The sequence below is a fragment of the Galeopterus variegatus genome, unplaced genomic scaffold, assembly GCF_000696425.1.
Source record: "Galeopterus variegatus unplaced genomic scaffold, G_variegatus-3.0.2 Scaffold15652, whole genome shotgun sequence".
NCBI classification, from domain to species: domain Eukaryota; kingdom Metazoa; phylum Chordata; class Mammalia; order Dermoptera; family Cynocephalidae; genus Galeopterus; species Galeopterus variegatus.
Window position 1 is genome coordinate 13,478 of NW_007741763.1, and position 10,559 is coordinate 24,036.

Below are 10,559 nucleotides of genomic sequence, written 5' to 3' on the forward strand. Positions count from 1 at the left end.
AAAAAAAAAAAAAGTCAATACAAAGGCATAAAATAAAAAGGACATATGCTCATTTTAAATACCGTTCTATCCCCAAAGTCAAAGTGAGAAAAGTCACTGTCTTAAGTATCTGCTCTGACTGTAAGCCATTGTAAATGGCACTACAAACCAAACACAAACTGAAGGAGGTGAAGTAAGGACAGAAAAGAGAATATTGTGAGGGGACAAAAAAGGCAGTCGCCTCACCTCTGATCTCTCAGCCATCTTTTGATGTAGCCTTTTAACACACATACCCTAATTCAAGGATGGTTTATGTGGCCCTCCAAGACAGGCCACAACTGTGGTAACAATAAAGAAACAATGAACTTACTAGCATGCTTTCCCTGTAGTTTTCACTTGAGCAGTTGCACTTGGAATCGTGCCAATGAAGAGATACGAAATAAACTACAGTACTCAAAGAAGATTTGAAGGTTGTAGCTGCCTATAATGATTCTGAAGGTTTCTACTTCATACAGAAACATTTATCTAAAGGAAAATAAATCAAAAATTCAAGTTTTTTTTCCCCCTTCAGAGGCCCAGTCATAGCTATAAACTCTAAAGAAGCAAAATTGTTAAACTGAGTGGATTATGAGTGGATTAGAGCTACTTAATTCTAGGCCACATGCCATTTTCATGAGCATACAAAAAAAAAAAAAAAAAAAAAAAAACATGTGCATACAGTTATACATATGTATTGGAGCTCCTTTTATAAACCATTTAATTGGAGCCAGAAGATTCTTTAATTAAAAATTTTATAATTACAGAAACTACTTCTTAGCCTTTATGACAATATTGGCCACATACATGATATATTAATTCGAATCACTAATAAGGGACACAAACTCTTAAAGGGAAAACATGACACTTTATAACAATACATGTTGTGACAAGGTTTTCAGAAATGCACTGTTGCAAAAAGTTAAGAAGCACCTGAAAATGTTTTTATTTGGGTAGAATAACAACAGAAACAGCAATGGGAGATTGAGCTAACACTGCCACAACTTAGTTCATTTTCTGCCCTTGAAAAAGATGCACCGAGGAAAATTAAACCACAGGAAATGTTATTCATGTTTAAAGTAACCTATTCAGCCACTCAAATCAAGGAAATTTTGAAAAAACATTTTCAATGAGTTTCATTGAAAATATTCTTTACTGGTAAGCACTTTTTGATTATATACATCATGCAAAACGATTGACTCACACATGTTGTCTAACTGCTCATTATGACAAGATTTTTTGAGATGATTATAAACTTTAAGTTACAGTGACTGCAGTAGTAAAACTAATTCAGAAAAAATGACTCTCAGTGAAGAAAAACACTGTAGCACACGTCAAAGTACTGTTCATCCCTTCTGGATGTTTTTCTCTGCTAATGTAAATCTCAGACATTTTGGAAGACTATTATATACAAAATGGCAGTTATTTTCGTTATGTACATCTATAGGCACCCATTTAACCAATAAAAAGAAACTACAGAAAATTTCTAATAATTTTATAAAGTTTGCAATGCCCTTTTATTAAAATGTTTTCTTTCAAGAAATTATTTCCTTAGGAAGATGATTTTGGTCCATGAAAAGGTAGTTTATCCCTGGTAATTTATTTGAACTGGGACTGGCTATTATTTACATATTATCCACGTTGTTTTCAGTAAGTGGAAAGGAGCAGGGATTCCTATTCTGAGGGGAAGACTTAGGAATTATCTTCTTCCTTTACGATACTGAGAAAAATTCTCTGTAGCGGCAGATCAACACTTTTATCCTGTGGTAGTTCTGGTGGCCCTCCCAGTATTAAAATCCCTAGAACAGGTAAATTCACATACTTGAAATAACCAGTGACCCCAGGGAAAGGTGAAGTCCAAATCTCGTAGAAGCACATTCAAGTCAGCTGGCAGTGAGCAAGCATAAGAGACTTCTCTAGATACCTGGAAGTGGGGTGCTGCTGTAAAAAACACTTACAAATGAAGAAGTGTCTACAATTGGGCAGTGGGTAGAGACTGGAAGAATTTTGAGGAGCATGATAGAAAGAGCCTAGATTGCTTGAGACTGTTAGTAGAAATATGGACATTAGTGCTAGTAAGGTTAGGAAGGAGCATGGTAGAGAATACCTAAATTGCCATACAGAATATCTAAATCACCGTGAGCAGACTGTTAGAAGAAATAACATTTAAAGATGCTGCTATTGTGGGCTCAGAAGGAAATGAGAAATATGTTCTTGGAAAACTGGAGAAAACAGATCCTTGTTAAACAGTGGCAAAAAACTTAGCTGAATTGTATCCTGCAGTTATGTGGAAAGTAGAATTTTAAGTGATAAACTTAGATAGCTGCAATTTCCAAGCAAACTGTAGAAGGTATAGCCTGCTTTCTTCTTGCTGATTATAGTAAAATGTGAAAGTAGATAGATAAATTGAGGGAAGAACTGTTAAATACAGGGAAACCAGAAGTTGATGATTTGTAAAATTCTCAGCCTACCCTAATGGCAAACAGACTAAAATTAAGAGATTACCATCAGGAAAGTATTCTGTGGTGAAAGAGATGAGGGTGTGGCTATATAATCTTTTGCTAATACCTCAGAAAGATCAAAATGTCTGAGTATTCAGTCACACAAAAAGGCTCTTTGAAGAGATCAAAGATGCGACTAATAGATCCTTCTCAGCTACTTCAGAAAAAGCCAAAAATAGAGATGGGATTATCTAGGAAAGATGTGTGGAGGAGCTTCCTGTCTATTGGAGCGAATCCCTGTGACATACATAGGAGGTCAACAAATTTCTTAAGAGTTATACCAGCAAAAACACTACCATCTTAAACTGAAAGGTATAGAGTGTGAAATGAAAATAAAAACAAGCTGATAAAACGACGGAAGTGCAAACATATGCCACCTTTGTGGAAAAGATGACTCTTAGCCAGTCACAAGCCCAGAGGACCAAGCTGTGAGCCACAGATTAATCCCAGGCCTTGAGACCTAATAAAAGAGTGTGCCTGGGTGAATTTGTAAATTGCTTGGCACCAGTGGCTCCTTTTTTCATTCCACTTTCTGCTTTTTGAACGGGAATATCTATAACTGTTAAACTATTCCTGTCTTGCCATTATATTTGGGAGCAGATAACTTGCTTCCTAGGTTCACAGATGGAGATATGAACCAGGAATCATACCCAGATCCTATTCCATACTCTGGGACTTCTGAACTGGTAAAATTGAGTGAGATTTGGACTTTGAGTTGATGATATAATGGTTTGAGACACTGAACACCTTTGGATGGTGTGAATTCATTTGGGATGAACATGAATCTTTGGGATAGGGGTGAGCTATGGTAAGCAAGCAGAATGTCTTCCCGCCACCCCCATGTTCATGTCCTAATCCCCAAACCTGCGAATATGTAATCTTAAATGGTAAAGGGACTTTGGAGATGTGATTTACGTTACTATGGGCCTTGATGGAGTCATGGCTGTTGTCAGAGATGTGATGAAGAAGAGTCAGAGAGATGCAATGGTGTTAGCTTTTAAGATGGAAGAAGGGGGCCACAAGCCACGGAACGCAGGTGACCTCTAGAAACTGGAACAGCAAGGAAATGATTTTCCCCTAGAGCCTCCTGAAGAAAATACAACCTGACAACACCTTGATTTTAGCACAGTGGAACCCATGTTGGATTTCTACAGAATTGTAAGATAATAAATTTGTTACTTAAGCCAGAAATCTTGTAATTTATTACAGCAGCAATGGAAAACTAACCAGAATTGGTGACCAAAGAAGTGGTATCTGGGAAGAAAAAGCATTTCTATCATTCCTCATGTAGTCTGTACCATTTAGGAAATACTTGGCATTAGCAGAAATGCAAACATTTATGCTAGCAATTTTTTTACATTCCTGTTTTTCTACATTAGTTTTGTTCTGGAGTAGAACACAATCTGGGTTGAGCACTTAGAACAATCTTCAGCTCTGAGTTCATAATTTTCTAGAACTCCTAGAAAAATGTGTTGAATGAAGAAATGAATGTGATCAAGACAGGCTGTGAGAGAGATTGCAATTACTCGATTTTAAAATGCTGTTTATCACATCTTCTCAAGAATTGCTGACCTTTATGTTTTTTTGTTTCTAGTTTATGATGGTCATAGTCTACAAAAAACAAGGCCAAACTGTACTTTTTTTTTTTTTTTTTTATTTTTTGAGGTCCAAAGTTTCAAAAAAAAAGGCCAAACTTTTTTTTTTTTTTTGTGGTGTATATTCAAAAAAAAAAAAGCCAAACTTTTTTTTTTTTTTTGTGGTGTATATTCAAAAAAAAAAAAGCCAAACTTTTTTTTTTTTTTTGTGGTGTATATTCAAAAAAAAAAAAGCCAAACTTTTTTTTTTTTTTTGTGGTGTATATTCAAAAAAAAAAAAGCCAAACTTTTTTTTTTTTTTTGTGGTGTATATTCAAAAAAAAAAAAGCCCAAATTTTTTTTTTTTTTAAAGATGACCGGTAAGGGATCTCAACCCTTGGCTTGGGGTTGTCAGCACCACGCTCAGCCAGTGAGCAAACCGGCCATCCCTATATAGGATCCGAACCCGTGGCCTTGGTGTTATCAGCACCGCACTCTACCAAGTGAGCCACGGGCTGGCCTCAAACTGTACTTTTTGATAGGGATAATACAGCTAAATCAGTAAGTAAAAAGGACGTGTAAAACATAGTAGGACAAATAATTATGGTATAATCAAACAATTTCAAAATCAGAGTAGATACTTTCAATTTATATTACAGAAAAATTTTTAACTTATTTGATCAAAAGATTTCTTAATGGCTGTTGGTCAATGCTGCATCAAGAAACTTCAGTGCAAATTCTATCGAATGCATTTATTAAAAAGGGGTTTTGTTCATTTTTTCTGTAAACAAATGTTATTACATTAACACTCAGAATGTAACAAATTGGTTTGCTTAGATATTTCAAAGCTATCAACATAAGCCAGCCGTGCAACTAAAAACTCAAACATACTTATCTTAAGATCTATCCCTAATCCAAATTCATCTGTACAAAGGCTGGAAGACAGAATAACAATAAAAGCAAAATTTATTTGTAAAAATAAGAAAAATAATTTGATTGTTTTTAGGCTGGAAGTATTTTCCTTATTAATATGGCACATTATCTATTCCTACATGCTACTGCATGGATAGGAACAGTATTATTTTAGTTGCTGGAGTATCACAGTGTTAAGAATATCTGCTTCTTGCAGTGTCAGACTTTCATCTGTTAGCTCTTTATTTGGAAATGAAGTCACAAGAATAAAGTCAAGAGTTGCAAATTCAGGACGGGACTGTACAATAAAGTCCCGGATATCCAGGATCCTGAAGAAATAAGATAAAAATACTTTGTGATACAAAAGCCATATTTCCAGGTAAGCTTTTAGGTAAAATTACATCATAGTAAAAATCACACAATTCCAACTCTTATTGTAACTTTCTTTAAATTCTTCCATTGAAATAATATAAATTATCTTAGCCTTAAGCTAAAAGGTAAGGATTAACTTTGGAGTATACCTAACATTTACTGTAAAATAGAAATATCTTCAGGTGAGTTATGCATAAAATAAGTGTCAACAATGTCATTACAGCTGGCCCTCCACATACACAGGAGATTGGTTACAGGAACCCAGCATATACTAAAATCCACAAATGCTCAAGTCCTGCTTAGCCCCGTGGAACCTGTGAATATGAAAAATAGGCCCTCCTTACAAGTGGGTTCTGCATCCTGCGAATACTATATTTTCAATCCACTGTTGGTTAATCCATGGATGAGGAACCTGAGAATAAGTGAACCTGTACAGTTCAAACCCATGTTGTTTAAGGGTCTACTGTATACTGAAAGTGCAGGCCCTACTTTTTTCAGAGTATAAAATATGTCAGCAGTATACAGACCAGAAAAACGTAACTTGGATTGGCCTGTGGCAAGTAATCTAAAAGTATGAAAAGTGTAAGTCATAATAATAATAATAATAATAATAATAAAAGACTCTCACATATACTTACTAACTCATCTAAGATCATAATTGTATCCCTTAGAGTCTTGCTTCAAAGAACAAATAAAAATAATATCTTAACACAACAAATGCTGATGTTAATGAATGTTAGCGAGATATTTGAAACAGTTTATTCGAAGTACTTGACAATAGCACACTCAACTTTAGTTATACCACACATTTATATTATTAAAAATGTGCTATACAGAAAGTTAATTCCAATCAGAAGTATCATAAATTTTTAGATGAGTGAAGTCCAAATAAGGTTTTACTGTATTAAATTAAATCCGATTCTTATTCAGAATTACAACTCTTTATTTCTGTATATCTAAATTTGCATTAGTATTTGGATTTTTTACAGAGATTTTTTAAATACCATATATTTCATTTTATATACACAGCTATTATCCTTTTAAAGATTTTTCTTCTGTCAAAAATTTACCTCAAAAGTAAACCTAAAGAATCTCAAATTCTTCATTACTCAAGTCACATACAGTTTTACTTAGATAAGTAACTCAGTACATAACAGCAAACTAGACACAATGCGTTAGGAAGCTTACCTGTGTGTACTATTGAATCTTTGTATCAAACGACTCCCATCAGCTAACCTGATCTGAATTTTTGTCGTTGGCACTGAATCATCAATAAGAACAACTGCATTAAGTATTGACTTATCCTCCTCTTCTGGGGAGGAAGGTGTACTGACTATTTCGGGTGTGAGGCTAAGAAAGAAGCAGAAAAGAATTAGAATACAAATATGAATACATAAGACACGACAAATGAAGACAGTAGATAAACACTTAGATCTAAAGTTGATTCTCAAATGCTCGTTGGTATGGCTTCTGGACTAGCAAGAACATGGCTTCATTTGAGTCTCCTATACTTCTTCCAACATCTTTCATTATATTAAAATTATTTTGGATCCCATGATTCTGATTTAGTTTATCTGTCTCATGGGAGAAAATGATGACTTACAACAAATTAAGCAATTACTTTTTGAGTTTGGAATTGAGGGCTTAAATAGTCACACTGCCAAGCTGGTTTACTGTGTAAATAGTCCAGTGTCCCTTACACAAGGGAAAGACATGAAAATCAAAGAAAGTAAATACAAAAGACCTCTTCTCTCTATCTCTGACTTACTGATAACCAAGTATACATATTACTATCATTGTTACTACCACGTTAGTTATTTCATTTAAAACACACTGTGAGGCAGTACTGCATAATGGTTAACAGCACAGATCCTGGAGTCAGATGACCTGGTTTCAATCCTGACTCTGCCATTTAGACGTGTGACCCTGGATGGGAAATCCACTTATCCTCATTGAGCCTGAGTTTCCTTGTTGGTAAAACAGAGACAACAGCAGCACAGTCATAAAGATTAAATGTATTAGGACACACAAGCACTTCAAGTAATGCTTTTATATAGTTGTCACTAATTAAAAGTTGGCTATTAGCATGATAACTATTATCCTAACAACAACTCTGGAAGGAAGTTATCTCCATTATCTCTATTGATAAGTGAGAAAGGTAAGGTTTATCTTGGGCTCTTTCTGTTACATTAAGCTGTCACATGTTGCTGTTTCTGTAATCTAATGCTTTCTGTTGAAGATAGATTCAGGCAAGCTTCTTCTCAAAACATAAAAATAAAGTACAGGGTAGGAAAACTAGGTAAGGTCTTTCATGTGTTTCTTCATAAAATGTGTGTATGTCAAAATGAAACCATATGGAATAATAATATTTAAGAACTGAGATTGATAAACTTTCAAGATAATTTAGGCCAACCACATCATTTTATCGAAAAGGAACTGAGTCACAGACAGATTAAAATATATACTCAGAGCCACCGAGATGGACAGTGGATGAGTTGGTAGTGTGGTATAAATAAATCATTTCAAAAAGTTACATTAATATTTAACTTTCAAAGTCACATCTCTTTGCTACTTAAAACTTTCCCCTTATGATTCAATTGATCAAACTATAGTGACTTTGACATACTGTTTTTATGTTTCAAGTATTGCATTAAAAAGAAAATCTTTAAAAAAAGAAATGAGAGGGAATTTAACTGATAAAACAAGGTTTCTAAGAAAGGATGTTGGTTTTAAGTGGAGTAATTCCCTCAGACAAGAGGAGAAACACCTTCCTCCTCAACCTTGAAGAGGGACGGAGGGTTGGATGCAAATGTTAATAAGCTTGAAGGCTGAGGGGAGCATATTAAAGTTAGTTCCTATCAGGTTCTATTTTCTCAGTGAAGCTGGAATCTGTTGAGAGTGAAGAGCAGGAGTAGAAAAGGGGGCTTAAGAAGTAAAGAACATCTGGGGTCAGCCCTGAGAGAATGCGGGAGGAGCAGCACTGCCTGCCCAGGCTGGCTGAGACTGTCCCCTGCAGTGCCATGGCAGTGCAGGGACAGCATTTCTCAGACTCCCTTGCAGTTAGGATTTTACATGATTCTGCCCTTCCACCAAGTAAATATATACTGGTATTGTGAAAGTAAGCACTGTGAAGTGGAAGCTATGCAGCTCTTCTGGTTATGAAGGTGGTGGAGGCATTTGGTTCTTCTATAGCGGTCATGACAGAATGGTCTCATGTCTGGTCCCTAGCTTCGTGGGCACTGAGCAGCTGATTGGAGCACAGACAACAAAGTGTTTTCTCTAGAATAGTACTCTGTGTGTTTGTATCTCCTAAGGAAAACTTGTTTCACTGTCTCTTTCAGAAATTCTATAAACTACTCAAGACCCTGGGAGAAACCTCTTACTACTTAAACAAGCGTACATTCTGTTGTCTATAATCAAAACCCTGCTCAATACGGCTAGTGATTAACATGGCATTATCACCACTGATCTCTGTCACTCTCTTCCTTCAATTTCTCCTATCTTTTCCATCATTTTCTCTAACTAGCCTTATAAGGAAGAAGGCTGGCCTTTTCATAAGTTGAATTTGCAGATTATAATCATTGGCTCTACTCAACTGTCCTTCTTTTACATTAACTTCAATTCCAATTCTAGATTCACTATACTTCTAACAAATGTGCATTCTAACATTAATTCTTGGTCATAAATTTAAATAACAGAGAAAGAATATGTACATAGCAAAGAGATGACCAGGCATTTTATCTGTGTTCTAATTAAAAATATAATCTCAATAAATATAAATTAAAATGAGAAATGCTACAAAATTAATATATATATAGTGGTCATATTTACAGAAACAACAGGGAAGAAATAGTACAATTCAAGAGAACCCTTATATGTGTTGGCAGGAAAGAGAGATATGGGAGAAAACTTCCAAGCAGACCTGTAATTGGGCACTCAAGGGTTTGTGTTCCTTAAAAACCAGTGAACACCCATTCCTGAATTCCCTCTATGTCCCAGGAATCAGTCTCTATCAGGAGAAAAGGATACAGAAAGGGAGGCCAGAAATACCAAAGACAAGTATAAAGAACCAACACTGAATTCTTTCTTTTGAGTAATGAGAGGGGAATAGACAACCAGTGTCCACAAGGCAATTGAAGAGAACTTGGAAGAGAAGGAATCTCATAAAAAGGAACAAAGAATCATAAAAGGCTATGTTGGAAACATTGCCAATGCCACAATTCCATGTCACCTGCAACAATATGCAGAAAACAGAGGGTAACTTTTACTAACATTTAAGATTTACGAAGCTTACATGAAGCTATGGCTATTATAAAGGAATTCACTCATGCAATATGTCATAGAGATTGATTTTTAAAATGTGCTCTTCAAAGTCCTAGGATGTAAGAGCATGCAGGCTTCACAAAGAACAGGGAGTGCACAATGGGCAAAAGTCCTAAGTGCATTTATGCAGAACCTACATGCTGAAAACAGCAAAGATGTTCTGCTAGCTTACCAAAGAACTCTGAGATCATCTCTTATCCTATTTAACTCCCTTTCCTGTGTTTCTCAAGATGTTTTACATAGCAAAGTTCTTTACATTCTTTCCATGATTGATTAATGCAGCTGTTTTTTCTCTTGTACTTCCTTGTCTTTACAATAAAAGCTGAGAACAACCCAGGCTTGGGGCTGTGCCTTGTTTCTCCTTCCTAAAAGGAGTTTCCATGGTAGAGTCCCTTGGGGCTTCTCACTGCTCTTCATAATTGGGCTCTGAATAATCTTTGCATCTCTGTCACAGAGAGAAAAGTGACACTAGGCGTTCTTTGGAAAAGTCTCAGAGACAATTCCCTTCTCTACTTACAATCAGAGGAGCTCAGGTTTTACCTTTGTTATATATACTGGGCTTCTATAACTTGAAAAAAGAGTTTGGCTGCTTAAAAACTATTGAAAACCCCCAAACTAAGCACATTGCTTCTACTGCAAGACCTTAGTAATTACTTATGGCACACATGCCTGCTTCAAGTTGTGATGTAAGATATCCACTGCTTTATCTAATCAACAACTCTTTACAATTTTCCCTTTCGAAACCAAGTAATCAGAAAGAGGTATATGGCATAGCAGTGAAAAGCACAGACTCTGGATCCGTTGTGTCTGGATTTGAATTCCACATGGTAGCCATTTCCTAGTACAGTCACCTTGGGCAAAA

General features: G+C 35.6%; 1 long non-coding RNA gene across 1 annotated transcript; it reads right to left on the reverse strand.

Annotated features, from left to right (window-relative positions):
- Positions 1-4,718: 4,718 nt before the first annotated feature.
- Positions 4,719-6,772, reverse strand: LOC103582304. The gene is made up of 2 exons (XR_549743.1): positions 6,563-6,772; positions 4,719-5,331 (listed from the first exon to the last, which is right to left on the reverse strand). It is a non-coding gene; the product is annotated as an uncharacterized LOC103582304 (long non-coding RNA).
- Between the last annotated feature and the right edge of the window lie 3,787 nt (positions 6,773-10,559).